The sequence below is a fragment of the Coregonus lavaretus genome, assembly GCF_964263955.1.
Source record: "Coregonus lavaretus genome assembly, chromosome: 13".
NCBI lineage: Eukaryota > Metazoa > Chordata > Actinopteri > Salmoniformes > Salmonidae > Coregonus > Coregonus lavaretus.
In genome coordinates, this window is record NC_140000.1 from 21,880,842 (window position 1) to 21,907,522 (window position 26,681).

The 26,681-nt window shown below is 44.1% G+C and overlaps 1 protein-coding gene across 1 annotated transcript in view; it reads right to left on the bottom strand.

Annotated features, from left to right (window-relative positions):
* Positions 1–26,681, bottom strand: part of LOC311139868 (semaphorin-6D-like) — a 139,158-nt gene that overhangs the window by 50,350 nt on the left and 62,127 nt on the right. The window contains exon 3 of the mRNA XM_084174858.1: positions 24,102–24,310. The gene's annotated coding sequence lies outside the window, so the exon portion shown is untranslated. The remainder of the gene's footprint in view (positions 1–24,101; positions 24,311–26,681) is intronic.

A 26,681-nucleotide genomic window follows, 5' to 3' on the forward strand; every position in this document is an offset into this window, starting at 1 on the left:
GCAGGCTGATGAGCTGACAGCTGTCGATGGGAAATAAGCCACTGCTTATCCCGACCCACACTCTCTCTCTGTGTTCTATTTTGGATGGGAGGTGTGGGATCATTTTGTTTTTAATGAACTGGACTTGTCAAGCCATCTGGGAGATACTGGCAGTTGGATCTCTTTGTAGGGTAAGGAATTGAGGGCCGCTGGGGCTGCACATTGATTATCTGACATTCATTTGGATTAGTCCACAGTGCTGGTTCTGTGGTTTGATGAGATGTCCTCAGTCTGGCGGTTTGAGGGCTTTTCACAGCATTGTGTGAAAAGGACACATAATGATGAGAAAATGGGAGCCTTTATGAGGAGTGGGTGTCATCTTTAAAAAGGATCCATTTTAATTCATACATAAACCTTCACAAGTCAATTTTTATGACCCAGCTTCAGTTTGGCTATGGACCACTGTTCCATAAAAATATGCAATTAAATCTTAAATGCCAATTGTATCCTCAAATCAACCGCTTTATGCACCTGTCTGCTCCGGGGACATTTATTTTCTGCCAACACCTGTCGTACAAACTAATGCAGACCTATCCCTCTGATATGCTGTGACCTCACAAACTGAACACCGCTGCCGTTTCACTGGGGTGGAGGCTAATCCCGTCATTGTTTTGGATAACAGGGGAATAGCTAGCGACCACCTCTCACCTCTGTGCCTTGGGACGCCACAGGGCCCCAGAGAAATAGGAATTGAATGAGCCCACCCCCAGTATACATGGGCCTACATAATGAGGGTGCATATCCCTGGCCGCCTCTGTCATTTCAGACACGATTAGGCACATTACCCCCTGCTCTCCACGGACCATTACCCACCCGGGGCTCTGCTGGGGACTGGGGACTATCACATCACCATGGCGATGAGCAGGGACAGGGGGCCAGATGATCTGCCACATAATGTGTGTGTGGTCGGAGTGTGTAGGCCTTTGTGGATGTGTGTCTACCTCATTTGGGAAGGGGAGCACTGTGATGCCTGTTTAGCTCTCTAACCATTTCTCCCCTAGCTATGGTGACTTTTCTTTGGTCAGTGATCCAGTGATTATTACTGTGAAATGACCATTGTTCTGCTTGATAAAGAGCCAGAAAGTCATCCAAGTGCATGGAGTACACCGTACAGCACATTCATTGATCAATAACAGTTCTGTGTGAAAATCTACAAGTTGGATAGAAGACAGATGCAGTTATAATTTCTCATATTATATTTACTCAATTGACTGATTAATGAAAGTATAACTTCACAAATCATAGCTGAGGAAGCACATTGTTTATTCAAGACTGAGGTTACCTCAGGAATTGGCACTCAGTTTTCTTTTCTGACAAACAAGTTTGACCAACACCTTATACATTTTCTGCTGTGCAAAAAACAACTTAATTGGAAGAAAACTAACCCGAGACATGCATCTTGTGAGTGACCTGGAGCTACAAAAGATCCCATTGTTAAGCCTGGGCAACATCGTCCTTACCCTACTCTCTGAGAGTTCATTTGACTGTCGATATCTGAACACTGTCCCATGATGCCCCCTCACAAGGCTGACGATTAGCTGCTGCACAGAGACCGTTTTCTAGTCACACACAACTCTCCTCTTACCTCGAGTCATCCACTCCCCCACAGAGTCCTCACAGTGTGGCAGCACTGTATGCAGCTGATGATTCACGTAAGGTTTTCAGGAAGTATGATGCTCTTCTTATCACTCTGAATTCTCAACTCCTAGCCTTCAGTAGACTTTGTGTTAGATGCTACTTCTCAACAAGCCCCTTTTCTGCCCGGGGGCCTTTTCAACTCTCTACATGACCCCCTCATACAGAGGAACTTCGCTAATTAGATTTCCAATGGCTAACCACACAGACGCCACCGAGGCAAATTGGAATTGGGATCAAGGAGCATTGGGCAATAATTGGGGAACAGCACCCGCAGGATACGGAGGAGATTTCTATGGGTGATTTTCAGACGACTACTACATGCTGGTGGTGCTAGGAGTTCATCCTACTGTTGCTCATAAATTACCTTAGTTTAAGCCTGGAGTCTTTGAAAGCACTTCTACAAGTTCAACCACATCCAGCAAGGCCAGCAGGCTTCAGGCCGTTTATAGCCTCTGCTGGTGTAACTACTTTCACAGTAGTTTTAAACACTTCTTTATCAGTTACTTCTAAATTCTACTTTCAGTTGGGGCAGGAGTGCAACAATGTTCAATGTCAGAGTCAGAGTTGCAATATTGGCAGGCTTTGACAGGCCAAGTTCTGTGAATGAAGTCAACACTTGATCTAGATGAGGGCCAGAAACTTAAACTTGCTGTTGAATAACAACATGTCAGTTGAAGTTGATAGGGAATTTCAGAGGCCCTGCAGTAGCAACATGAGAGCGGCTCAAAGGGGGGCCTCAGTGACACCATTCTGAAAACTCTATTACTATGCCGGGTCAAGAGGGAGCAACGGCTGGCTGCTTTCCTTTTGCCGCCCATAGTCCCTTAGTTCTGGGATTTGCATTTCAAACTGATGGTGGCAGTGTCGTGGAATCTCTCCTTATAGTCTATCTGAACAGTTGCATGGGCAGGAGAAAATAGTTCGGGGGAGGGGAGGGGAGATGGGGGGCACCATGTCATCCAGGGTGAGATGTGTCTGTCAGCGGAGGTCAGGACCCTCCCTGCCATCACTGCCACTCAACTTGCCCCAAAGGGATGCTGTGATGCCCTCCTCGCCCATAGGGTTCAGACAAAGTGACGGGTCGTCCTGTGAGATGGGCCATCTATTGTCATCCTACGTAAGAGTGCTCTACCCCTTCCACATGGAAGGGTCCCCACAGATTAAAGCCTGTTTGTCAGCCACGGGCAGCCCATCAAGCCCCCAACTCATCCCCACCAGCTCCTCTCTCTAGGAATGATGTTGGGCTGAATCAAGTTGACAGTGAGAGTCAACTAATGCTGTACTGTAAGAAGTAGTGATAATGTTCAAAGTCAGCGCAAAATCAGGTTCAGTAACCCTGGGCTGAGGGCTCTCTAAAAATAAGACTGAAAAGGAGCATCTAAACAGCGGTTTGAAATATCGCACCAGTGTTCAAGGACCGAGAGATGTTGACAACTTAAACAAAAAATAACTGGCACCCATTGCTTTCTCTTTACTGGTATCAATCTCTGAGAAAAGTGCCTCTGCCTCCAGTCTGGGCCTAAACCTGTAAGGCATCCCTGCCACAGTGGGCGAGCTGGCCAGACTTCAAAGAGGGATCTATGCGAGACACAGACACTGAGACGGTCCTCCAATCGATCGGGAGAACCGCTGAGAGCGTCATCCATCGTCTTTGTGTCTACTTGAGATGAAAAAAGCCCCAAAGGCTATCAGTGAGAGAGGGATCAGACACACACTAATGTTATCCTATTCATTTGTCTGCCTCACCTTCATTATATATTTTCATCTTCAGACAAGCCCTGTAATTCACTGGCAAATCCCTCTCTCTGTCTATCCCTCTCTCTATCCATCGTATCTATCTATCTCAAGTTTCTTCTTCTGTTTCTAGTGTGACATCTTCGGATGAGTGTAACCCCGGGTCACCTCAGACATACTGGCAGGAATTTGCAGATGTCGTTCAAGCTCCCTCTTCAACCCTCCTCCCTTTGCCTCCACCTCATAACTAAAACTGAATGGTATCTACCTCTTCCTCTCAATCGCCCCATCATCAATAATTCAAAGTGTTATTGGGAAACACTACCTGAACCTCTATTGACAGAAACTCAAGCACTGTCATTCACTCAAGGGCATCATAATTGGATACCCGAAGTCTGCTGCTGCAGACCCAGGCGGGGGAACAGGAGTCTGTGTTTATGTTTTTTTGTTGAGGCATCATTGTGTGTGTGTGATGTGTTTGTTTCTATTTTTGCATATTTATTTCAGTACTCCAAACCGGCTGCCTCCAGACCCAACAGCACACAGCAGGAGCCATCCCGTGCATAGAGTGAATCGGAACATTCCCCTCAGGGATGTTTTAAAGGTGGGCGAGAAAGTGTTTGGTTATCTAGCACCATGGAGAAAGGATTGTGGAGGGATTGCGGATGAGTCAGATTGGGAAGGGCAGTGAAGCTCTTTATCAACTGCAGTAGTGCACTTCTCAAACCTTGAGCGTGCAGTTGTTTGGCACAAGTCAAAAAGGTGAGGAGAGGTGCATTGCATGCAGGAGTGACAGCTTTTGAGAAGGTTAAAATGATGAGAGTTGGATTTCACAAAGAAACAGTCTAACTCACACAGTACATACATAAGAATAACATGCTCACCAGTATGACATACAATGGTATCATAACATGCAGTATGTCAACAGCTTCAATATTTCAGTGTTGCAGTGGGTGGTAGAACAAAAAAAGATTCAGCATTCATAGAGCTAGATTAAAGTTTAAACAATAGCAAAACTGTCAAAAACGGAACAACAGTATTCACCCTAAACGCATCTTCAACGTCAAAGTCAGTGGTACTCAAAGCCTCGCTTGTATGCACAATATAGAAATATGGCAAACTCAACGCTGCTGTCGTGCAGTGTCCTCTCCTCTGACAGCTAAACAATAGGAACAGAGATAGTGCTCCCTCCCACTACGCTTTGTAGACTATAGTACCAGCATAGCCTATCATTATTTCAACAGAACTGCCGACCGCCCGGAGGGGAGAGGAGAGGAGCGAGCAGCCAGATGAAGACGATATTCACCACACTCCTGCTGGGAAAGATGAAACGCGCTGCACCGATAGACAGAGAGAGGGAGAGATGAGACGAAGGAGAAGAGGATGAGGTGAATAAGCAGCGCTGTCAGAGCTCATCAGGCTGCTGATCGCTCAGCATTCTCCAGTGGCTCTTTATTACCACCGGGGGGGAGGGGGGGGGCTAGCCCTGGACCCTCCTATCACTTAAGACCCCCTGAGTTCAACCTAGGAGGTACAGTACAGTGCAGCAGAGGGGTGGAGATGTGTGTTCCTGCTGGTGTCAGGGCCCCTTGGGTGGTGATGTAAGCTAATGGGCAGGGGGACCGAGCTAAGCGGCTGGTCTGACTCCCTGTGATTAGATTTGGGCTCGTTGAGAGTGAGAGCGAGAGAGGGAGAGAGAGGGTGTGTGTGTGTGTGTGGTGCTGATTCCCCTCATCACACTGCTCTGATTAGGCACTGCGGTGCTTCTCTGGCTTGGCGCGTCCTCGTTCTGCTGCCAATGCAGAAAGCGAGCGCCCAAAATAAAGCCCGTCTATCAGCGCATCAGAGCCAGGCTGATTCTGAAGGACAACAGTAATTATGCACACTGCAGAGCGATGAGAAATATAATAAAGTTTACTGTTATGGCCCTCCTTGGACTGTTAAGTCGGTTTAATAACCAATGTTCTAACATGACGAAAGGAGCAATTCATGAAGGAGACTGCGTGTTCTTTGATATGATTATTTCTGTACCATGGCCTTACAAGGAGAGGTATTGAGACTGAACCCCATAGACAGGGACAATTAAGTAAATAAAATGTTTTAAAACATGTGGAGAGCAACCTTTCTTTATGGCCCTGAAGGGTGCTTGAGCTGAGGACTGCTGAGATTATGCTCTCATGACGCCTTTGTATCCATCTCTGTATTTAAGGTGGGGAACAATGAGAGTGCGACATCTCTATTAACAAAAAGCTCTTTGATCTCCATCTCTCGCCATGCTTTCCAGCAAATGGAACCTCCCCAGGCACCAATTAGATGGGTGCACTGTTTGCACTTCAATCTCCGCATTCCAATTCTGAAAGTTGGAAGACACATTAATTATCGATGTTGCAGAACTTTTGTTCCCCCTTGATAAAATAGTGCATTTGGAGTGTCACGGTGTTCCGGAGTTAGGTTTCATTTGCAAGTGAACTTTAGAGATAGTGAAGGAAGATAAGTCAAACCCCTCAAGTTACTCATCTCAGCCGCATCGTGCCCATTGAATATCTTTCTTTCATTATGTTTGAAGGACCTGTATCATGTTCGTCAGAGCCATAGATAGAGCCCTTATGACGCAGGACAAGCACACAATAATATGTGTGAAAACATGTAGAAAGCACCTAGTCAAGGACTCAGGCGTCACATTAGAGACAGAATAGTTGTGAATTGATCAAAGGAAGACAAATAGCGGAGAGGATCTTTCCATTGCCTTTTATCCCTGTTTAGCGTCTGCAATCACGCTGCCGTCACCCACCAGATCCATCCTTGTCACATTACCCAATAATATAATTTTAAAAAGGAAAGACGGGTTGGTGACAGCAGTATGTTCCCAGCATCTTTAGCAGCCGGTGCACAAAATGGCCGACCTCTTTAATAAATGAATGATTTTCCAATCTGAGAAGTCGATGCTGATGAAGGGACATATAAATCAGGTGAGGAGCAGCGGAGGGGTTCTGGAGAACGCTCCTCGCAGTAATGGTATTATCATGCCCGCGTGCTTCACTGTTCCTGTGGAGATTAAACGCTTTATCATTGTCTTGGCTACAAACAGTCCCCATTCCCAACATACATCCCATAATCAAACACCTTCCCATTCAGACCCACCAGGCTGCCGCACTTAACAGCACCATCACACACTGCCTGAGGGAGAGTCAGGAGAGAAAGCGAGCGAGAGAGAGCGCTGGTTTATCAGGGCATCCCTACGTTCGGGTTATGGCCTAGTGGATGAACCTGACATCATTAGTGCTGTCTCACAACTGATGACATCATCGAGAGGCATCTGAGTCCCCGGGGGCTTTTTGCTCCATTTATCTCATGTTATTGCTGTGGCACTTCTTTCTCAGCTCAAGAAAGTCCATGACCATGGGCTGCTCGTACACAGAATGTGAAGTGAGGCTCTTCTCAGTGTGCTCAAGGCTACATTGCATCAGTCTGAAGTACTATCAAAATGCTGGGGTTGGTAGCGCAGGCCTGTCTGACTAGACTATGTCCTGGTGACATGTAGTCTAGCTGTGTTGTGCTGAGAAAGAACCAGTCGCTGTAAATGAGGATGACGTCTGTGACCTCGCAGTGCACTGATCTGGAATCAGCCAGGAAATCAATCCTCCCACTCAATCTCAGTCCAGCAGATTTACTGACAGCTCCACACAACATTGAGACATTAAGGTGCCAAAACAACACCAGCTAACAAAACAAGCACAATAGAATAACACTACTTGCTGAACAAAATCTATAATATTTATTTCAGGAAATATTTTATATATTACACTAAACAATGGATCTAATTTCTCTATGAGCAGACCAGAGCTAGAGGTGCACCAGACCAGAGCTGGAGGTGCACTGGAAGACAAAGGAGTCATTGAGGAGCAGGACTGGCTTCTCCATGAAAACACACTGAGCCCTCTGACCCCATTCCTCCTCCATTAGGTGTCAACAGAGTGACCAATGTGATCCTCCTGACCTTGACGCTTCACAGGGCACTGGTCGCTGTGCTCTGTATGTGAATGGGGCCATGTTGCCAACACTAGTTGCTAGGGCCGGGACGATACCAGTATCGGGATACTCGTTAGTATCGTGGCAAGGAAACAAAACATGAAGCGGATTTCACTTCTTTAGGAAAACAGCCCTAATGTTGAAAACAAACATTATTATGTTGTCATCTAGAGTCACATGTATTTATTTCCCAAGCTATAGCACACGTTTTACATACAGCAGGTTTTTAAAGGACCAAAGAGTTTGGTCTGCTTGGTGTTTTCATTTTTGCCATGTAAAAAATATTGCGATACTGGTATCGTCCCGGCCCTACTAGTTGGTGCCAACAATGCTCTCTCTAGTCTACAGATTGTTGACCAAGGTTAAGTATGTGTATGGAGACTGACGGTTGGAGTGTGTGTGTGTGTGTGTGTGTGTCTCTCTGTGTGTGTGTGTGTGTGTCTGAGCTGTTAAAGTGAGTCTCTGATCCCAGTACAGATATGGTAGATCCTGCAGCCCTTAGGGAGGATAAGCTCTTATCTTTCGGCTAAATCCCAAAAGTCGTTAAGGGGCTCCGGAGCTGCTTAGAAGTCCAACTAATTAGAGTTCAAATAATTGTTCTGTAACACTTTACTTGACACCCAGCATCACGTTATGAAACGGCCATAACCATGTCATAATAGCTGACATAACCTGTCATAACACATCTTTGGACTGGTGACATATATTGCGTTATTTTATGGCTGGCTATGACACCTACATAGCAAGGCAAAACATTCCATTCCACCATAGCCTACTTGTCAACAGTATGTTAATGTTATATACCATTTTCAGAAATTGACCATATTAAATTATAATTGTAATTGCGCCTTTCTGGTTTATAGGATTATGATGGTCATAATGTCTCTTGACAGCATGATAAAGTGGATTTTCTACAAGTTAATTAAAATATGATGGAAAACATGACTGTAAAGAAATCATTACAACAACAACAAAGGATTTAAGAAACAAACTTTCAAATGAAAGGAACCTTCTTGGCAGGGAAAAAATACATTTGAATAAATGTGGGTTTTGACACTCTTATGTAGATGTCATAACCTGCCATAAAATAATGCAATGTGTCACAACAGGTGTAAATATATGGGTCATGACAGTGTTATGACCATATTATGACAGGTTATGACAAGTTATGTCAGCTGTTATGACATAGTTATGACCATGTCATAACGTGTTATGACACTGTGTGTCAAGTAAAGTGTTACCAAATGTTCTCCTCCTTCTAGATCGATCTCTATGATGGACATACAGTATAATACAGCTAGTGTATCCAGCCATTCTACCATTCTGTTGAGACACTGACTGTAGTTCACAAAGCACGATCAATGAGTTATCAAGCTAGCTAAATACTGTACACTGCAGCAACCCTTTGTTTCAAATGTATAGAAAACAATAAACCACCCTGGTCATTCTTGACAGACATTTCGTTAGGGTAAAATGAGGTGAGAGCCGTTTTAAAGAACGCCGCCCACTCTCAAACAAACAACAGTCACAGTGTGGATCAAAGCGGCGCATTTAGTATTTATCTGTCAAGTCTCCCACTGTTCCTCGGTCGATGCACAAACACTCATCTGCATTTGTTGTCCTGAAGTCAAAAAGCGAAACGCGGCAGGCACAAAGAGAATCAGAGAGAGACTAGACGAATCCACAGGGCGAGGGCGAGAATGAAAGATGGACAGAAAAAAAGAGAGAGAGAGAGAGAGAGAGGGAGAAAAACAAAAGCGGTCTGTTGCTTCCAGCATCCCCCCGACTTACCACCACCCACTACTCACTTCTCCTTCTCTTCATCCTCTCCCTCAGCAGCCCTGGGAAGCACAGGAGGTTGGTGGCACCTTAATTGGGGAGGACAGGCTTGTGATAATGGCTGGAGCGGAATTAATGGAATGGAATCATATACATCAAACACGTGTTCCATGTGTTTGACGCCATTCCATTAGCTCCTTTCCAGCCATTATTATGAGCCGTTCTTCCCTCAGCAGCCTCCAGCAGCCGTAATGGAAAAGACAGGAGCCAAACAGGCCCATCTTTAACAGGCTAGATAGTGGTGTATGGGTGCTGTTAACAGGCTAGATAGTGGTGTATGGGTGCTGTTAACAGGCTAGATAGTGGTGTATGGGTGCTGTTAACAGGCTAGATAGTGGTGTATGGGTGCTGTTAACAGGCTAGATAGTGGTGTATGGGTGCTGTTAACAGGCTAGATAGTGGTGTATGGGTGCTGTTAAGCCAGGGCGATGGTGTCATTAAGTGTGAGTGCGTAATAAATGCACTCTGCTTGTCGTATTTGAGATTCTCATTAGTCTGTGTGCAGGAGGGAACTGGAGGCTATTGCTCTTGTGGCTGCGGTGACACCGCGCCGAGTGTGTGTGTCTGTGTTTCTGTATCTAGTGTTTGTGTTTCGTTGTGTACTGTACGTGTGTACGAAGGGAATGTGTGTTTCATGTGTGTGGCAATGTACAACTGTGTGGGTGTGTAAAAGAGTTTGATAATAATCTGCTTCTGTGTCATGATGAAATGCTCTGTAGGTGTGTACATACACTGAGCATACAAGAAAACCTGCTCTTTCCATGACAGACTGACCAGGTGAATGCTATGATCACTTATTGATGTCACTTCAAAATCAGTGTAGATGAAGGGGAGGAGACAGGTTAAAGAAGGATTTTTAAGCCTTGAGACAATTGAGAAATAGATTGTGTGTGTGTGCCATTCAGAGGGTGAATGTGCAAGACAAAACATTTAAGTGCCTTTGAACAGGGTACGGTAGTAGGTGCCAGGCGCACCGGTTTGTCTCAAGAACGGCAATGCTGCTAGGTTTTTCACGCTGAACAGTTTCCTGTGTGTATTTAAGAATGCTCCACCACCCAAAGGACCTCCAGCCAACTTGACACAACTGTGGGAAGCATTGGAGTCAACATGGGCCAGCATCCCTATGAAAAATGTATGCACTCACTAACTGTAAGTCGCTCTGGATAAGAGCGTCTGCTAAATGACTAAAATGTAAAATGTAAATGAAAGCTTTCGACACCTTGTAGAGTCCATGCCCAACGAATTGAGGCTATTCTGTGGGCAAAAGGGGGTGGGGAGTGCAACTCAATATTAGGAAGGTGTTTCTAATGTTTGGTATACTCAGTGTACATAGGAAGTGAACGTGTGTTTTTGCTTTGTGTGTTGTGTCAGGTTTCTCAAATGCTCCCTTCAAGGTATAGACAGCCACAGCTATAGCAGCAGCCAGCCGCAGAACGACCCGTGTCAGTAACTGAGTCGTCTGGACGTCTGCTCTGCTCCAATCAATACTTGGAGATAGTGCCTGGCCGGGTGTCCTGTTACCCTGTCGTCCCTAAGCCTCCTCTCCCCCCTGCTCAACGGGCAGGCAGCCCTTTGTTGGCAGTCGTTCATATCAGCGCTGGCTTATCATAGAACATCATAGGAAATGTGAGAACAGCCACATACAGGTCGGTGACACTTTTAATTTGTCTCGGGTGATAGGGTTTGTCAAACTATTCCTGGGCCGCCGCCTCATCACCGACCTTATTTGGTCACTTAGAAGTTGACTTTCGCCCTCTTGAGAAATGTGGCGTCTCTACCGCCATCTTGACCTTGAATAGCATCATGTTTTGAATTGTATTTATTTTCCGCATAACAACTAAGAAGGATATGAGAAGAGTTTTAAAGACTTTTTAATATAGATGCAGTTTGCAGTATCTTCTCTTCAATTCATCACGTTACAAAAAAAAACTACCGTAATTTTCGGACTATAAGCCGTGCCTTTTTTCCAATTTTTCGACCCTGCGGCTTATATAACGGTGCGGCTAATCTATGGATTTTTACAGCTAACGGCCACTAGAATACCTCCTAAATCTATGGATTTTACAGGTTACAGTCCACCAACTTTAACTCTATGGGCTCTATGACCGGTCCGCGCCCCCCACCTTTAAGCGGCGGGCTCCAGCAGGAAAAGCTGGAGGCCGGAAAAGAGTGAGACAGGTAGCGCGCAAAAGTAAAAGTGGAACCGAGAGTGGTACGAGAGACAGAACGAGAGACAGAACGAGAGCAAGACAGACAGACATTACGAGAGCGAGACAGTTTGTCTCTTTCCCGACAATCCCCTCTGTGCACGAACCCTTACATATGGTAATTAAACATTAAAACACCTGTGGCTTATAGTCCAGTGCGGCTTATATATGTACACATCATTCAATATCATTCAATTTAGCTGCTGCGGCTTATACGCCGGTGCGCCTTATAGTGCGGAAAATACGGTAGCTAAATCTAAATGGAGTGAGATATTTTAAAAGCTATAAGACAACACCCTATAAACAGGTCCCTGCTTGGTGATTGCAGATGTCTAGGGATTCAAATGAACCAATATGGTACTCGGGTACAAATGAACTTTTCCTAAATAGGTGTTCCAAATAAGGAGTGCGCTAGGATATTATATTTTCAGGTTGTCATTAAGGTGGCATTAAAATAGCTTTTAATGGATTGTGTACTTGAAATAACTTTCTAAATATCATTTTCACCGTTTACTTTTCAATCTGACCCAGGTCTTACATTGAATTACCAAGATAACATGCTATTAGTTATAAGGATGGTCGATTTTACTTTGAAACAAGGGAAATATGATTAGAAAACAACTGAAGCATGAAAAGCTGAGGCGAACTCTTAACCCTGCATGCTATAAAACAGCTCCTTCTGATAGTTTTGTTTATTTACACAAATCTGCCCAACAGACTACCTTAGCGCAAGGTCTAAATGTGTAAACACGCAATAAAATGTACATTTCATGACTGCACCTCCTTTTTTCCCCTCTTAAATCTTTCAAATTTGTGGTCTGGCATTCATCCAAATCAAAACAATTTTTGTGTAAATTGTAACAAGGAGCAAGGACCCCACCCCCTACTTTCACTAGAAACTGTGCATACATACTTTTAAAAGGACCCGTCAAAACATTCCATACAGTGCAACGCCTGGGCGTTAGGGTTAATAAAATCCCCAAATAGCAAGCGATGCCTTGTAAAGTGAAGGTTGACTTTGCAAGTCAGGTCTCTTACACTACACCATAACCCTACGAGACGTTAAGTGTCAATCAAAACACACTGGCATCGCTAACGAGGCCCACGTATAGTTACAGCCCAAATGATCTAATGTTCAAATTGTCTTCCAGAGTAGAAACTATAGCAATATTACTTATTTTGGGAGAGGGTACAATTAAATTAGAGTCTATCCTATTAAATGACCAATCATACAGTAAAGAGGCAAAAGTAGCTTCCTTTGTATTGAAATGCCATGCCAATTAAAAAGTCTGGCAGCAGCAACAGTGACGACTACCTTCCATTACATTACATCCCTGTGCCATCTAAAATGAGCCATGCTCATGGATTTAGTCTCTCGCCCGGGTAGAGATCCACTTTAAACTTTCTTATTTTTTCTTCATTCCTGGGATTGGCGGAGCAGATGTCTTTTCTGTGGGCTAAAGCTCCACAGCCATATGTCGCCGCTGCCCTGTCCGTGACACGCACACTTTTAATCAGCGCTCTGTGATGGAGCACATCATGTCCTTTATGCCCAGAGCTTTGAGTCCTGGACTGATACAGCCGTGCTCTGAGCTTGTTGCTGCCTGCATCCAGTGCGGAGCTTCATTACACACATTCCTGGGTAGCAAAAAGTTTACAATAATGAATAACTGTGAGTTACTCTGACCCATAGGAGTCTCATTATATTTACATATTTTAGTGGCTGGCATTTAACAAACATGAATATATACAGTAGATAATGATAGAGGGAAAGTCCTCTATCCCAGGGATCATCAACTAGATTCAGCCGCGGCCCGGTCAGGGGGCCAGAACATAATTACAAATCATTTGTAGACAGCAAATTGACCACAAAAATCGCAAACAGATACACTACATGACCAAAAGTATGTGGACACCTTCTTGACAAACATCTCATTCCAAAATTATGGGCATTAATATGAAGTTGGTCCCCCATTTGCTGCTATAACAGCCTCCACTCTTCTGGGAAGGCTTTCCACTAGATGTTGGAACATTGCTGCGGGGACCTGCTTCCATTCAGCCACAAGAGGATTAGTGAGGTCAGGCACTGATGTTGGGCGATTAGGCCTCACAGTCGAATTTCCAATTAATCCCAAAGGTGTTCGATGGGGTTGAGGTCAGGGCCCTGTGCAGGCCAGTCAAGTTCATCCATACCGATCTCGACAAACCATTTCTGTATGGACTTCACTATGTGCACAGGGGCATTGTCATGCTGAAACAGAAAAGGGCCTTTCCCAAACTGTTGCCACAAAGTTGGAAACACAGAATCGTCTAGAATGTCATTGTATGCTGTAGCGTTAAGATTTCCCTTCACTGGAACTAAGGGGCCTAGCCAGAACCATGAAAAACAGCCCCAGACCATTTTTCCTCCTTCACCAAATGTTAGAGTTGGCACTATGCATTGGGGCAGGTAGCGTTCTCCTGACATCCGCTAAACCCAGATTCGTCCGTCGGACTGCCAGATGGTGAAGCGTGAATCATCACTCCAGAGAACGCGTTTCCACTGCTCCAGAGTCCAATGGCGGCGAGCTTTATACCACTCCAGCTGACGCTTGGCATTGTGCATGGTGATCTTAGGCTTGTGTGCGGCTGCTCGGCCATGGAAACCCATTTCATGAAGCTCCCGACAAACAGTTATTGTGCTGACGTTGCTTCCAGAGGCAGTTTGGAACTCGGTAGTGAGTGTTGCAACTGAGGACAGACGATTTTTACACACTACACGCGCCAGCACTCGGCAGTCCCATTCTGTGAGCTTGTCTGGCCTACCACTTTGCGGCTGAGCCGTTGTTGCTCCTAGATGTTTCCACTTCACAATAACAGTACTTACAGTTGACCGGGGCAGCTCTAGCAGAGCAGAAATTTGACGAACTGAATTGTTGAAAAGGTGGCATCCTATGACAGAGCCACGTTGAAAGTCACTGAGCTCTTCAGTGAGGCCATTCTACTGCCAATGTTTGTCTATGGAGATGGCTGTGTGCTCGTTTTAATACATAGCCGAATCCACTAATTTCAAGGGGTGTCCACATACATTTGTGTATATATAGTGTATAACGTTTGACTAAAACAATCATTTCAAACCTTGCTTACATTTGTATAGGATCACGTTTCTTTCTATTAGGCATTGGAATACTTGGTAACAGATTTCTTAAATTAAAATCACTTGGAGCTGATTTCCTGTGTGTTTACATATTATTATTTATTAATTTTTTGAAAACTTGGGGGGCCAAATAAAACCACCTGTGTGCCAAATTTGGCCTGCGGGCCACCAGTTGGGGAACCCTGCTCTAGCTTCTTAGGCTCTTCACAGCCAAGGGGGTATGTAGTCAAGTCAATCAGGAAAGGTAAAGTTTTATAAAATGCTGATGCGGATGAATGTCTACAACATTGACATGTTAATGCAGATGACAGATGAAAGACTTCACCCACACTCATGTTCCACTGTACAACATTAAATCATAATTCCTACTCCCTGAGAATTTACTGTACTTTAAGGACAGTGCAAGGTGTTGGGAAAAGGTGTGTGCGTACATGTGTGCCCACCAATTATGTAGATTTTAAAAGCATTCTAGGTTCACCTCGGTGCCCTGCACTGAAAAAGCACAGACAAGGGGCAATGTCAAGATGACAAGTGCAAACAGCCAAAAGCTAAAAAAGGACTTCCTATTAAAACTAAAGTAGCTATTTTGGATGACAGCCAACTGTCCAAGTAAATCAATTTGAATTTGTTCAGGAGTTACCTGAAGGGTGAAAGTGATGTAATTTTAATAAGCAAATATGAACTTTAAGATGATTAAATGAATTTATATTTTCCCCTCAAAGTTAACATTATTCAATAGCTGAACACATTTACATACATTAAGTTACATTCCAAGAAAACTCAGTAAATGTCTTAAGTCAAACGGCAAAAACAAGCAAATCCCATTAGCTTACAGTAAATAGTTAAAGTCACACCGCATGTATTAATCTACCAAATTTTCTTTCATTAGCTTATCATAAAACATTGCAAAGGCTTTAGGACTTTCTAAATCTGCAACAAAACCAGGACTGCTACTTTCAGAGCCAACTAGCATCATATAGCCTTCACCTTCTGAAATGAGAGCACTTTCAGTATTTATTTAGACCTCAAACCAAGAGGCTGGCAAAGAATCACCCTGGGAGGTGGTTTAGTGGGGTATAGCAAAACACAATCAGGAAACCTGAAACTCCTACCTGACTGATGTCTTCAACCAGACCAGAAGGTGGGGAGCGGAGAGGGAGAGGTGGAGAGGGAGAGGAGGAGGAAAGGAGGAAGACATAGGGTAGTGGAGGTCAGATAGGCCATACATAACCAACCTTGCTGTTGACATTGTAGAACTCATTCTGTGGTTTTAGAGGCATTTCTCTTCCACTTTGGTGAGAGGATTTTTTTTACTTGTCTCTGCCTGCAGTTTTCATTTGGCTAGATTTTACGGAGTGAGACAGTCCTAGGTTTTGGGGGAGTAAGGTCTGCAGATAGTCTGTGCTGACAGTAGAGCTGTTATCACAGAGGGAGTGTTGCTTGTCTCCTCACAGCTTAAGTACTTAAGGGTGTGTGTGTGTGTGTGTGTGTGTGTGTGTGTGTGTGTGTGTGTGTGTGTGTGTGTGTGTGCGAGGTTTGGATCTAACCCTACATCCTGGAGCATCTGAGAGGACACCTCATAAAATATATCCCATGCTGTGTGAAGTTCATATATTTTTCAGAGGAACGTTAACTGGCTGAAGATGTTGCATCACTTATTTGGCCCCTTTAACTTTCCATGTGGAAGGAAAATGGCTGCCAAGTTACTTAGAACTCAGCAAAGTACAAAAGCAGAGCATGGCCGTAACTACAGTTGAAGTCGGAAGTTTACATACACTTAGGTTGGAATCATTAAAACTTGTTTTTCAACCACTCCACAAATGTCTTGTTAACAAACTATAGTTTTGGCAAGTCGGTTAGGACATCTACTTTGTACATGACACAAGTCATTTTTCCAACAATTGTTTACAGACAGATTATTTCATTTATAATTCACTGTATCACAATTCCAGTGGGTCAGAAGTTTACATACACTAAGTTGACTGTGCCTTTAAACAGCTTGGAAAATTCCAGAAAATGATGTCATGGCTTTAGAAGCTTCTGATAGGCTAATTGACATCATTTGAGTCAATTGGAAGTGTACCTGTGGATGTATTTCAAGGCCCACCTAAAAACTCAGTGCCTCTTTGCTTGACATCATGGGAAAATCTAAAGAAATCAACCAAGGCCTCAGAAGAAAAATGGTAAACCTCCACAAATCTGGTTCATCCAATTTCCAAACGCCTGAAGGTACCACGTTCATCTGTACAAACAATAGTACGCAAGTATAAACACCATGGGACCACGCAGCCGTCATACCGCTCAGGAAGGAGACGTGTTCTGTCTCCTAGAGATGAAGGTACTTTGATGCAAAAAGTGCAAATCAATCCCAGAACAACAGCAAAGGACCTTGTGAACATGCTGGAAGAAACAGGTACAAAAGTATCTATATCCACAGTAAAACGAGTCCTATATCGACATAACCTGAAAGGCCGCTCAGCAAGGAAGAAGCCACTGCTCCAAAACCGCCATAAAAAAGCCAGACTATTTTGTACACAATAAAGAAAATCAATTACGGGTCAACATCTAAATATTGCTCCCAGCTCTGATCAAAGCTCAGAACGCTTATATTCATTATTTGACCGTTCTAATCTCGCCTGCCTTTGCGAATGAGCAGAATCATGAACAGTGGTTTGTTCGTTATGTTCGCCTGCATCCTCCTGATTTGTCTCCTGGATTTGCCTTTTAGCAGCACATTCACAACACTCTCAAATGGCTAACTTCGCCCTCTCGCGGCACAGGCCGAGGGCCTGAGTTATTTGACTTATTCCACATTTTGTTGTGTTACAGCCCGAATTAAAAATGGAGTAAATAGATGTTTTGTTTTTTACCCATCTACACACAATACCCATAATGAAAAAGTTAAAACATGTTTTTAGAAATTTTAGCAAATGTATTGAAAATGAAATACAAAAATCTCTCATTTACGTAAGTATTCACACCCCTGAGTAAATACTTTGTAGAAGCACCGTTGGCAGTGATTACAGCTGTAATTCTTTCTGGGTAAGTCTCTAAGAGCTAGACAATCATTTTCAGGTCTTGCCATAGATTTTCAAGCAGATTTAAGTCAAAATTGTAACTCAGCCACTCAGGAACATTCATCGTCTTTTTTGGTAAGCAACTCCAGTGTAGATTTGGCCTTGTGCTTTTGTTTATTGTCCCGCTGAAAGATGAATTAATCTCCACCTGTCTGGTGGAAAGCAGACTGAACCAGGTTTTCCTCTAGGATTTTGCCTGTGCTTAGCTCCATTCCATTTATTTTTTATTGTGAAAAACTCCTCCGTCCTTAACGATTACAAGCATACCCATAACATGATGCAGCCACCACTATGCTTGAAAATATGGAGAGTGGTACTCCGTAATGTGTTGTATTGGATTTGCCCCAAATATAACACTTTGTATTCAGGACAAAAAGTGAATTGCTTTGCCATATTTTTTTGCAGTATTACTTTAGTGTTGTAAAGGGGAAAGGGGGACACCTTGTCAATTGTACAACTGAATGCATTCAACTGAAATGTGTCTTCCCATTTTAACCCTGAATCAGAGAGGTGCGGGGGGGCTGCCTTAATCGACATCCACGTCATCGGCGCCTGGGGAACAGTGGGTTAACTGCCACAACAGGATGCATGTTTTGGAAAATGTGTATTCTGTCCAGGCTTCCTTCTTTTCACTCTGTCAATTAGGTTTTCTCCGATCACAGCCATTAAACTCTGTAACTGGTTTAAAGTCACCATTGACCTCATGGTGAAATCCCTGAGTGGTTTCCTTCCTCTCCGGCAACTGAGAAGTAAGGACGCCTGTATCTTTGTAGTGACTGGGTGTATTGATACACCATTCAAAGTGTAATTAATAACTTCACCTGTTATTTTTTCTATGTATTTATTTTCATTTACCAATAGGTGCCCTTCCTTGTGAGGCATTGGAAAAGCACATTTTTACTCCTGAACGTACAGTATTTAGGCTTGCCATAACAAAGGGGTTGAATACTTATTGACTCAAGACATTTCAGCTTTTAATTTAACTTGAATTTGTAAACATTTTGAAAAACATATACTGAACAAAAACATGCAACAATTTCAAAGATTTTAATGAGTTACAGTTCATATAAGGAAATCAGTCAATTGAAATAAATAAATTAGGCCCTAATCTATGGATTTCTCATGACTGGGAATACAGATCTGTTGGTCACAGATACTTTAAAAAAGGTAGGGGCGTGGATCAGAAAACCAGTCAGTATCTGTTGTGACCACCATTTGCCTCATGCAGTGCAACACATTTCCTTTCACATAGAGTTGATCAGGCTGTTGATTGTGGCCTGTGGAATGTTGACCAACTCCTCTCCATTGGCTGTGCGAAGTTGCTGGATACTGGCGGGAACTGAAACACGCTGTCGTACACGTCGATCCAGAGCATCCCAAACATGCTCAATAGGTGACATGTCTGGTGAGTATGCAGACCATGGAAGAACTGGGACATTTTCAGCTTCCAGGAATTGTGTACAGATCCTTGTGACATGGGGCTGTGCATTATCATGCTGAAACATGAGGTGATGGCGGCGGATGAATGGCACGACAATGGGCCTCAGGATCTCGTCACGGTATCTCTGTGCATTCAAACTGCCATAGATAAAATGCAATTGCGTTCGTTGTCCGTAGCTTATGCCTGCCAATACCATAACCACACCACCACCATGGGGCACTCTGTTCACAACGTTGACATTAGCAAACCGCTCGCCCACACGACGCCATACACGTAGTCTGCGGTTGTTAGGCCGGTTGGACGTACTGCCAAATTCTCTAAAACGACGCTTATGGTGGACATTCCTGTAGTCAGCATGACATTTGCACGCTCCCTCAAAACTTGAGACATCTGTGGCATTGTGTTGTGTGACAAAACTGCACATTTTAGAGTGGCCTTTTATTGTCACCAGCATAAGGTGCACCTCTGTAATGATCATGCTATTTAATCAGCTTCTTGATATGCCACACCTGTCAGATGGCTGGATTATCTTGGCAAATGAGAAATGCTCACTAACAGGGATGTAAACAAATTTGTGCCAAACATTTTAGAGAAATATGCTTTTTGTGCATATGGAAAATTTCTGGGATCTTTTGTTTCAGCTCATGAAACACGGGACCAACACTTTACATATTGCGATTATATTTTTGTTCAGTGTACTTCCACTTTAACATTATGTGGTATTGTGTGATCTCAAAATCTCAATTTAATCAATTTTAAATTCAGGCTGTAACAAAATGTGGAAAAAGTCAAGGGGTGTGAATACTTCTGAAGTCAGTCAGTCAGTCAGTCAGGTGGTTAGCTGCCAGCAGAGACTTCTATTGAAGTAACGTTGAAGGGCTCTGGTCTGGCTAGTATTACTTAGCCAGCTAGAAGGATGAAGTAAGAACTTAACGTTAAACGGAGCATTCCTCAGCAGGATAAAAAAATATGCTACTAAATTCTCATAATAACTTTGCTTTACAGAGAGTAGGCTGAGACAGACAGTGATGTGGCGCTCAGTGGTGAAGCTGAGGCAGGCTGCAATGCTTGCAGGAGGAAGCAGAGGAGACAGAGAGAGAAAGGAATCAAGCAGAGAGAGAGAGGTTAGTACAGTGGTTCCCAAACTTGGGGTCGTGGCCCCATGTGGGGTCCCCTGAGAAAATCTGTACTAATCTCATCAAAAAAGTTAGGAACTTAAAGAAAATAGGATATGTTTCAATATGAACATCTCCACATGGCCTATCTTCCCTATAGGCCTAAATTAAAATGCAATCAAAATGCAAACAATACCGTTTTTTAAATGTCATACGTTTTCTTTAATTCCTTGAGAGGAAGAACACATAGAGGAGATATTGTCCACGGTTTTCCAGCCTCTCTCGTTTCTTTCTCATTCATCTCCACCATGCTGCCTCCCATGGTCTCTAAGGACCAGCCGGTGCTGCCTCCCATGGTCTCTAAGGACCAGCCGGTGCTGCCTCCCATGGTCTCTAAGGACCACCCGAGGTTGGGGTGCATTAGCATCTTCCCACACAGAAGATCCCAAAGATGCTCAGGGGAAAGTCCCACAGGATGCAATGATCTGTGGATCAATATCCAGAGCTTAACGCAGTGTGTTCACAGAATATTAAGTCATCGTGGGAAAGTTATCCCATCACACTGCAGGTGAAAAGAGCCAAAGCCCACAATTATCCTAAGCCAGCCACCCACCCACAACGCTACAGTTTGAGATTATCAAATGCAAATCGTATCAATGAACAGAGAAAAAATACTTTCAGGTAGGAGTTTGTCGATTTACAAAATACGAGATCTACATCTGTAAGCAAAATATTGACTCATAAATCAAAAGTAAGCAACCTGCATCAACCCGCGTTAAAACATAGAAACTGAATTTATTTGAATAGTGTCCACAGGGACTTTGGGCATTCAGACACAAACTCGTTGCTCAAATGTCGACAATGGCAACTGTGTAAACAGAACATCTTGTTGCTGACATCCTGACATGTACAGTGCCTATATTCCTATATTGCTGTAAACCCCTGAGTCTCCTAGGCCTGCCATTAGTCTGACTCTTGTCTCTGTCAAATCCCTTCTTGTCCCTCGCTTCTTTTCCAGGGGAGCGGAGCGGAGAGCCTGTGACAGCTTACGCGCGCATCCACTGCACACATCATTGATAGTAATGGGGAGGGAAAGTAGGCAGGGAGGGGTGTGTGTGAGAAAGTGTGTATGCAGGGGGGGGGGGGGGGTAGCAAGTCAGGATTACTCAAGCGGAGCAAGTGTGCCGCTCCGCGAGATCAATTCATGTCACCATGGCAAACGGCGTGACAACCAGTCCCCATCTGCCTTGTCCCCAAGCCAATTTGTCACAGCACATGTGTGGCGATGCCCTCCTTCAACATTGAGGAAGATGGCGGTGGGAAAAAGGAAGGAAGGAAGGAAGGAAGGAAGGAAGGAAGGAAGGAAGGAAGGAAGGAAGGAAGGAAATAGCATTGGCAGAGGGTTTAAGCTTGAGCCCTGGAAACAGGAACAGGAGTTCAGAACAGTGGGCAAAGGCAAACTGCCTAGGGATCTTTTGGAACCACTGGCAGCACACTTATTCAGGTACTACTGGTTTGGACTGGTGTCAGACCTTAGTTTGCACCCAACTGAATTATAATGACCTAATTGAGGTGAACACCCTCCAGCATTGTCTCACGTAAGATGGCATCATTCTAACGTGACACACAGTTGCCAGGAGCCATCTGCCTAAACAAACGTGGAACTCATCTCTAAGAATCATGATTTTGCTAATCCGCCTAACACTAGTTCCTAATTCTGAAAATCACTTCACTCTCCGTAGGCAAACCATGCTCGATCAGCTGAGCAAACTAGTGCTACCCTGTTTGAATGGCCATTACGGTAGGTAGTTTGCCAGCTTACTGATGAAGTTGTATGGCACCAAAGTTATGGGACTGTTCTAAGGAATCAGCATGTGTCTGACTCTGACAGCTGGTACTGTGCCTCGCTACTTTGTAACATTTGGCCAATGCCATAACGCCGCAGAGAGCAGTCAGCTGTGCTGCAGAACTCGGCGCACTAATCACGACAGAACCTTATCATGAAAACGCATTAGTGCTATTAGCTAGAATTTCACTACACTAGCTAGCGGGAGTATTCAGCATTGAGTTGTGTGAACTTGTTAGCATCCCTTTAATTTCATATGGATTGATTTGAGACTGCTTCAGCCAGCAAGCATGTCACTAGTTAGCTAGCAAATGTTTGTGCACATTTCGATTTTCATACTGATTCTACAACCACAAAACACCTTAGCTAGATGTAGAATTAGGTTGAGAAGACTTGCTCATGAAAAAAAAAAACGTCAATATTAGCTCCAGGATTATAGTTTTTGGTAAGATGAACTGACTCGAGGATGAAAGGGGGTTCAGTTGAGAATGAAATGAGTGTTTGCGAGTTATCAGAGATCAGTGAAGACCCTCCAGTGGCAATGGAAACAGTTGGATTAATGTCTTATATGAGATGTTATAGAGTAGTGAGGTTTGGGACAGGGCAATAAACTGCTGACAACCAAGGCATTAAAGGAGTGTACACACTACAAATCTGAGCTTATTTCTTACTATCTTTCACTAGAAAAACCAGTGAAATAACCTTTGCAGCTATGCATCGAAGATATGAATAGAATTTCACACAGTGGGACGGGGACAGTGCTTTATTGTGAAGCGAGTGGGTGACAAGGTATGAAAGCAATGCGAGACACAGTCCTCTCATATACACACACTGTTTGCTGTGACAACTCCTCCATTCAGTGTTCCGTCTGATCACATGTCATGCCTATGCTCCCACTGACTGGTGTTCCTTCCCATTTTACCCTTTGTGGCAGCCATAATGAAAAGCAGAAAATGTCTAACTATATCAGGGCCAGCTGTAGACACCCAACTACTCTGCCAGTGACCAATTGAGCAAAACACCTATATACTCTATCTACATGTCCTGCACACCAAACCCTAATGCATTGTTTGCCTGCTAACATATTTGACAACAATGCAAGTGGCTGGCTTGCACTCACTTTGATTGATGCACAATGCTACACAATTGCCCGTGGTGTTTGTATACATAACCGGCCAAAAGAGGGATAACAGTACAAAGCCAATGCGCATAAAGGAGTATGAAAGCAGAGGTGTCCAATGTGAACCCTCGTCCCATCAAAAGGCTGAAAATACGGGCAACAGGGAGTGAAAAGGGTGACAGAGACAGAATAGCAGCTGTGTTGTTGTTGTTATATAAAGCATTGAGGCACGTCAAAGACGGGCCTATACAGGTAAGGTTTAAATGAAAGTCCTGAAAGGCCCATTTCCACAGTGGACAACAATCACTTCATGACATGAGGGCTTACGTAATGGCCTCCCGAGTGGCGCAGTGGTCTAAGGCCGCGACCGGGAGACCCATGGGGCGGCGCATAATTGGCCCAGCGTCGTCCAGGGTAGGGGAGGGAATGGCCAGCAGGGATGTAGCTCAGTTGGTAGAGCATGGCGTTTGCAACGCCAGGGTTGTGGGTTCGATTCCAACAGGGGGCCAGTATGAAAAATATAAATAAATAATGTATGCACTCAAATAATGTAAGTCGCTCTGGATAAGAGCGTCTGCTAAATGACTAAATAAATAATAAATAAATAAATAAAAGAAGTAATCAGCTACGGTTGTTATTCGGAAGGCCATTGAAACATCTACTACAGGCATCATAGCACACCACTCCTGATTATCATCAAGCTTCCGGGTTGTTATAGAACACCCATTAGATACGAGTCAGCATTTATTACACCCCACCCAGCATGTTTGACATCATACTCCATCTAAACCCATGGGTTAGACTACTTGGATCCTGTTTTCAAGCCAAGTTTCTAAAACTTAAGACATGGAGAGAGAATAATAATGGTGACAGTACTCACTTTCTGTATCAGTACAGATGGATGGTTATTGGTTACACCGTCAAATGGCCCAGTCGATCTTTGGTTCCTCCCAACAGAGGTGAAGAATTCAGAGGATCTGATCCGATAAGTACGGATGGGGAGGGGTTGTGCAGTTGGGGGAGGGTCAGGGGGTGGAAGCCCCCTCAGATTTCTACCCACAAAAAAATATGCAATCCTCAGCAAACTTCCTGTGAGAGAAAGAAAACAAGAGACGAACAACATGAGCGATGCGCTGCAGCGTTGATGGCCCAGTATGTAAAACAATGGGAGGCAGATTCTCAAAGCACAGCTGCACTGCAAACACACAGGCTAATAACCTCTGCCTTTTCAACGCACAGCATCGGCAGGATACGGCAACGGGCCGCTGACCCATGACTGAGGAAGAAGTGCGGGGGGCCAAACGTCCTCTTAGCATAATCTCCTCAGTCGCTTTACTGTCATAACATAGCGGCGTAACACAAGCAGATGAGCTCGAAATAGAACCAGATGTGTGGGGCTCCTCAGGGGTAGAGGCGGTGAGATGGTGAGGCGACAGAGAAGCTGCGGAGCTGCAGTATAGTGTGAGAACTTTTCTCTATACTTATCCCTTTCTTAAATAGCCTGTTCCCCCATAGTCCCAAGTTAGTTTGATTATTCAAACAGCCTACTATGGATGTGTAATATAGCCACTAATGAAAAAAGAGCCGTCAATAACCTAAGCTTGTTTATTACAAAGTAACGCTAACAGCCTAACGGTACTTCATACAAAGTTGCTGCTAACAACTATGCTACAAATGGTTATTCCACTAAAGCTTGTTTATGAGCTCCAGAGCCTCACCGGTTCCAAACCATCTGGGGGTTTGAATTATAACTGGCCTTGTCAGCTAACTGTATTGTCAAGGTTTTACCATCTCTCCTAAACAAACACCCTCGCAGTGATGGGAACCCGTGACAGATGAACTTCCCTCCAATCCATTCCAGAAAGGTCAGCACCCTGACTGGCCCATCGCTAACGACCAGCGCTGACTAATGGCATGTGGTCGATGCGTCTTGTGCCCGCAAATACGCCCCCGCCGCACATCCATTCACACGCAATCGCACAGTCGCACACAAATGGCTGCGGATTGCAGGCCGTGACCGTGGAGCTATCCCTTACATCCTCAGTGATTACTAAAGTATGTCCACTCACTGAACTGACTCACACCGCCCAGCGGATGGAAGACATCCGTCTCTCTGACCCCCCTGGATATTAACCCAGCTGACTGCAGTTGCTATAGACTGGAGAGTGACTCAGGAGGCTAACCAACAGTGGTCTAATGCACCCATGAATAAGGCTATAAACCCAGAACCACCCCAGCATTCTCCACATTAACTAGGCCAGCGTAGGTTCCTTGGCATAATGACCCACAGTGACTAAACCTATGTGGTGAAGAGGGGGACACGAACCTTCGCTCACGCGGTGTGGGTCGGTAAGTGGATGCGTTTTGGTCTACATGCCAAATGACACAGGGTCCCAGTCATGGGAAACAGAAGTTGTCTGTATAGGATTGATGTCAGTGCTAAAGATTTGTTTAAGACTACCAGGCTCAAATACAAATATCCTCTCCCACTCATTTCCCTTTTCATATACTTAAGACCTAAGACCACAGTGGTCACATTTGGCACAGAGCAGCCATTTTGGAGTCACATACACTAAACCATCGCAGAGGCCCTGTCAACATGTGTTGAAAGATGACAACAACAACCATCCTTGATAGCGAGATTAGCAGCCTCTGGCACACAGGATAGCTCAAATTAAGGTCAGCTGATTTTGTTGGCACACAATGTGTCTTTTCAGAGTAGAGGCTATGAGAAGGCATGAGCGAGAGGTTGTTGTTTTTGCACGCTTGTTTTCCCCAGCCCAACATGGAATGACTTGCAGTATCGATTTCACAAAACGAAGACTTCTAGATGTGGTCTTTTTTTCTTTCTTAAAAACAAACCATACCATGCCCTGGAACCGACGTTGAGTGAATTCGTTTTGGTGCACACATGATATGGTATAAATAGGGAGAATATAAAGTATTGATCACGTTTTTACTATTCTGATTTTGTCCAATCATTTCTAAATCTTATTTGCCTGGATTGGCCCCACTGAGCCTCACTTTCCCCTGCCTAAGGGACAGCTTGTCTAACTTGAGGTGTCATTAGAAGAAAATAAAAATAAAAATCGCCTAACTACCCAACATTAAGAATATTTTCACATGACCCTCCCCTTGTACTGTAAAATAAAATGTTGCACACCCTCAAAATAATGTTTACGACCACAAATAACTGTAGTGACCCTGTGTTTATTAACGTGGATATTGACTTTGCCACATCAGCATGCTTTTGTGGCACAGTCGATGCCAAGCAGGGCTACAGGCCAGAAAGTTAAGGGTTTGCCGACCTCAACGGACGAGCTCACTTTCCCTACCTTTCTCATTACAACTACACTACGATCATAGCCGGCTGCAGATAATGATCAGCTTGGTGGAAATCAGATTTTCAACATTTCGATGCTATATTTATAAAATCATATAAAATATATGCAACCAATAA